Source organism: Tachysurus fulvidraco, chromosome 5 (assembly GCF_022655615.1).
Source record: "Tachysurus fulvidraco isolate hzauxx_2018 chromosome 5, HZAU_PFXX_2.0, whole genome shotgun sequence".
Taxonomy (NCBI): Eukaryota; Metazoa; Chordata; class Actinopteri; order Siluriformes; family Bagridae; genus Tachysurus; species Tachysurus fulvidraco.
The window spans coordinates 2,288,398-2,294,397 of record NC_062522.1 but is presented as its reverse complement, the minus strand read 5'-3'; positions in this window follow the sequence as shown (position 1 = coordinate 2,294,397).

Genomic DNA, 6,000 nt, shown 5'->3' with positions numbered 1-6,000 from the left:
CACACAGCTGTCGACGCGTCTATAGAAAGTGAAAAAAATGACATCAATAATACAAAATATTTCAGGGAAACGAGCAAAGTGTGTTATTCTAAGTTGGTGTGTATTGTAGGGTTATGAACAGGAAGTAAGATGAAAACAGGAAGAAGAACAAAGGAAGTAAGATGCTGTGTCATGATGCGTCATTGGAGTGAATGTCCAGAATTGAGAAACTTTATATAGTGCCTGATATTTTCCATGTTTTATTTGTGCATAATAATTACAGTGCATACAGAAAATACTCACTTTTTCCACACACTGTTGTGTTACAGCCTTATTCCAAAATTAATTCAGTTCATAATTTTCCTCAAAATTCTACAAACATCGTGATGACGATGTGAAAGACGTTTGTTTGAAATCTATGCAAATGTATTAAAAATAAAAACAAAACCAATGACGTACATACAGTAAGTATTCACAGCCTTTGCCATGACACTCGAAATTGAGCTCGGGTGCATCCTGTTTTCTGTGATCATCCTTGAGATGTTTCTGACTTGATTGGAATCCACCTGTGGGAAATTCAGTGGATTGGACATGATTTGGAAAGGCACATATATATATATAAAATCCTACAGTTAAAACTACATGTCAGAGCATAAACCAAGCCATGGAGTACAAGGAATAATCTGTAGACCTCCAAGACAGGATGGAATCGAGGCACGGATCTGGGGAAGGATAGAATAGAATTTCTTCAGCATTGAAGGTCCCAATGAGCACAGTGACCTCCATCATCCATAAATGAAAGAAATTTGGAACCACCAGAAGATCAAGCTGCCCAGCCAGACTGAGAGATCGGGGAGAAGGGCCTTAGTCAGGGAGGTGACCAAGAACCCAATGTTCACTCTGACAGAGCTCCAGCATTTCTCTGTGGAGAGATGAGTAGCATTCAGAAGAACAACCATCTCTGCAGCACTCCACCGATCAGGCCTGTATGATAAAGTGGCCAGACAAAAGCCAGTTTTTCAGTAAAAAGGCACAAGATTGCCCTTCTGGAGTTTATCAAAAGGCACCTGAAGGACTCTACAGTGAAGCATGGTGGTGGCAGCGTCATGCTGTGGGGATGTTTTTCAGCAGAAGTAAATGGGAGATTAGTCAGGATTGAGGGAAAAATGCAGCAATGTACAGAGACATCCTTCATGAAAACCTGCTCCAGAGCTCTCCGTACCTCAGACTGGGGCGAAGGTTCCAACAGCACAACAACCTGAAGCACTCGGCCAAGATAACAAAGGAAAACTCTGTGAATGTCGTTGAGTGTCCCAGCCAGAGCCCAGACTTGGGACCCGACTAAACGTCTCGAGAGATCTGAAAAAGGCTAAGCGCTGATGCCCCATCCAAGCTTGTAGCATCGTACTCAAAAAGACTTGAGGCTGTAATTGCTGCCAAAGGTGCAGCAACAAAGTATTGAGCAAAGGCTGTGAATACTTATGTACATAGGATTTTTTTTTCAGGGGGAGGTTAAAATTTTTTAAATTTGCAAAGATTTCAAACAAACTTCTTTCTTGTTGTCAAAAAGTGTTAAATGTTAAAAAAGACTTTACATTTTAGATCTGAAATGTAGGCTGAAAACCACAAGGACTCAAAACAACACAATAGAAAAGGTAACTACAGAAACGTAGAGAACAGGAGGGAAGGGATTAATGATCGGCGGCTCAAACACACGAGCAGAAAATATAACACATGGCATCACAAAGATAATTAAACACTGACAGAAACTCAGTCTTTACAGCAGCCATTTTATCTTGGCTAAGATGCTAACTAAGACTTAAACGAGCTTAGTTAGCTAAGCTAACTAGTTAGCTAACATACCTCATTTATAAGGAATTAACAACAGTACCTTGCTTGGTATTTTTGCTAACATCAATCCATTTCTTATATAACAATCCTGTGAGATCCAGTCTGATTATACAGCTATTATTGCTCGCTAGCAAACCAACTAGCATCAGGTTTCTAGGATACTCTGGGTTTTATGCAACCATTAAAGGAGTCTATATCATGTCAGAATTGTGTCGTAAACTATGTAGAATAAGAAAACCAGAGCTGTCGAGTGTCACACACTGAGAGTGACGTCCCTCATGTCGGTCTTTCCTCACGCTCTCCCGCCACACATCGTATTTCTCACTCAGAAAAACCTTTTGACTATTTATCATATATTTAATAAGCCGCAGCGCCCAAAGGGTATCAGTCCGCACCGCTGTGTCTATGGAACCTGGCAGGAATCAAGCGCGTCTCAGTTCTTACTCGAGCCTGACACTTATCAGCCAATCAAAACAAGAGGCTACACAACAGCCAATCAGAAAATAGCAGTATTGTATCTGGGTAAGATTTAACGCAACAACCAATGAAAAAAAAACATATTCATTAGAGAGGGTATTTTGATGGTCGGTTTGAACAAAACCTCAACAGGAAACAGTTTGTCTCTGGACGGGACATTGTCCTCAATCATGTCCCTAAACATGTCTGGGCTTGTGCTGAACTGTTTTATATGGGAGCAACATTACACATGATAAAGGGGAACAAAAAGGTAACAAACACTTACAATAAACACCACCAGTCATAATCTCTCTCTCTCTCTCTCTCTCTCTCTCTCTCTCTCTCTCGCACGCACACACACACACACACACACACACACACACACACACACACACACACATTAATAAATGGAAATTAAACAAATACTTTGTATTTGGTTAAAATGTGGTCAGTGATCATTACCAAACACAACAACTCCCCGAGTAGAATTTTTAAAATTGAATTAATTAAATAAGTAAGTAAGTAAGTAAGTAAGTATTTATTTAATTAATTAATTAATTAATTAATTATTGGGTTAGTTAGTTAATTTATTTATTAATTAATGTATTTGATTGTTTATTTATTGGGGGGAGGGGCTTGGAGTTGGAGTTGTCACACTTGCCTGTCTCCAAAACTTGAGAGCCCTGGAAAATAAATAAATGGTGTTTGATATTAGTAACAAATTACTAGAACGAAAGGTTCAATTAGATTGTTGGACATATTGTACATGGTCAGATAAAGTAAAAGTCTAGTAAATATCCACTTTAACACTTTTGCATCTCTCATCTTGGATTAGGAAATTAATTGCTGGTATGCTGTTAGAACTTTATTCATTAACTGATTTCTAAATAATAATGGAACGGTTGACCAAGTTTTAGTAATATTCTGCAAAAAACACATCAGCCACATTCACCAAATTCTCTACTGCCTGTCAGGTCAGGTATAAATAATGTACTTCATGCTCTACTTTAATATAGTAAGAAGAATTTCCCTGTTTTCCCATCACATATTGTATATGCTGTGACATGGTCCTTTACACGTGTGGATACACCGCCCTCTAGTGGTAACGTAATATCACATATTAGTGTATATGTCCTTTTTAGGGAATGTTTGGACAATATAGAAATAACTGTACAATATAGGAATATAGGAACAATATAAGAAAAAAATATAATTTATTTCCTATTCATTTCCTGTTCATAATTTGAATAACTTCTGCAGTGTTAGAGTTTATGCCCATAGACAGGCCTTATGTTTCACTTCATTTTGTTTCAGACAGAGTTTGGGGAAGCCGGTACTGTTGTGTTCTTTTTTGCTTCTACCAACATTTCTGATGAAACCATTAAGAAGCGAGCAGAATAAACCAGAATAAGGAGCGTTGCTGAGTGGCGTTAATGACACTTATAACCATCCAGTGTTAAAGTAATTAAACAGCATCACACTCAGATCATAAACCTGAACACACACAGTCAGTGTTCCTTTAATGAGCTGTAACATCTGTACTGCTCACATCATAAACATTCAGTTCACTCTTATCTAAAGATCATAATAATATATAATATAATATAATATAATATAATATAATATAATATAATATAATATAATATAATATAATACTCAAGTTTAGGGCCTAGAACAGGGACTTGGATTTTACTTGAGTGTTTTTTCTTCTTGAGTTCATCCAAGTGTCTAATCCAGTTTCTGTGGCAGTTACCATGGTGACTGTAGCTTCTTTATTCAATCACCAGAATTCTTTTACAAAATACCAGCACACATTTTACAGGTAATCCTTTTAAAAACGTATCTTTTCCATTACCAAAGAGCTTATAACCTTTTTATTTCCCGACCATCCAGGACACAAATCAGAGCAAAGAAAGAAATAATCCAACATGGAAGACGTAAACGACACCAAACCACATCGGTTGTATATTAACAACATTCAAGAAATGTATCAGTCAGGATTTAGGCCTCATCATAGCACATCATACTGTAGCTTCAGCACTGGTTAAAGTGGTAAATAACCTACTACTGGTCTCTGATCAATCAATGCTTTATTATACTTGTGCCTTTTTTAAGTCAGGATTGATTCCATAGTAACTTTATAATTTGATTAAAACATCTTAAAGTTTCCTTTAAAAAGAAATGTGTCTATCGTGTATGGAAGGAGTCTCAACTGTTAGCAACTGTTAGTTAGTGTTTTGGATCTGTTGCTCTTCTGGTTCCTCCACCTTTCCCTACCAGTCTTAGCTTCATGTATTTGGATGGTGTGCTGCTCTTTCTGACTCTTCACTTCATTACAGAATACTTCATGAATCCAGCAGAGATACTTTGCTTCTAGGTCCTCATTGCACTTTAAGATGAAATGCTCATAACAACACAACAGCTCCATCACCATGCTGCAAGCCACTAACGAGCGGCTAGTCAGCGCCACCCGAGGCCTCCCTCCTTCATGTGCTGAGCCTGCCTGTCAAATGTGATGGCACAGCAGATATATTTAAGGGAGTCTTACACCAATGTAGCATTTATTTAGCTAACCAGCCCGAGGCCTATCAAAATGAGACCACACAGTTTGCTACTTACTGGGAAGGCAGAGGTTCCTTCTTGTATTTCTCCCAGCAGATTAAGATTAGACTCTGGTTCAGCCATCAGTCTGATCCACCAGTGCAGGATGTGTGCATACCCACCATACCATGAGCAGTTACCCTCAGAATCATGGACGTGGATAATCATCCTATCGGAGATGGCTACAGCACTCACTAAACCGTAATCTCCTTCATCTCCTCCTGACTGAACCCAGTGATACCCCAGGCTGAATGTACATGACCCACACATATCCTGTGTTACGTTCCATTCCATTAACCCCTGATTTTTTTCTCTCTGCTAAGCAGTGCTTCAAATCATCTGCAGCTGATGCCAGTTAGCGTCAGCGTGGCTTACAGTACCTGCTATACGGTGTGTCGGAGAGATAAAACAGGAGAGAGACACAGCTCACAGAGAGTCTTTCCTTATCCGCTACCCCAGCACCGTGGCTGTTGTGTCTGATATTAAGCAAGTGGTGAAATGTAAACATAAAGTGTGGTTACGACGACATTACTGTCGATGTGTGAGTCTGCCTCCGTCAACCTGTGTAGGGAGATGAGTGCCGATCTATTTGGGTTTTTACCCCTTCCATATGTTTCACCTGTTTTTCGTTAGTCAGGGAGAGAGGTAAGAATATCGTCTTTAAGTTTATTTTAATTTTTGGGCAGGGAAGTTACTTGGTTAACTTTAAGTAAGTTTCTGTTTAGTTTGTTGCTTTCGACATTTGCTCTCTCTCCTGACGTCTTGGTTGTTTTGGGCTTATTTACTTGGACATTTGAATATAATTTGTATTCCTTGGCGTTTGTTAAACCCAGGACAATAAACACAATGTAAGAATATTTTTGGTTCGGTGTTCTTTCAAATGATGGTGTTTTAAATAGAGGGGATTTGTGTGGACCTTTTTATGAGTAGTATCAATTTAAAAAGTGAGAAGAGCTGGGATAGAGGAAAAGGAAAAGTTCTCATTTATTTATTTTACTTGTTACGTTCTCAATAACCCCTAGACAGTTTGAGTTCGTAACACCATAACTTACCCACTGGTCCCTGTATTTTCAGGCACATTACTTATATTGGAACCTCAGGTGCTGAATCACC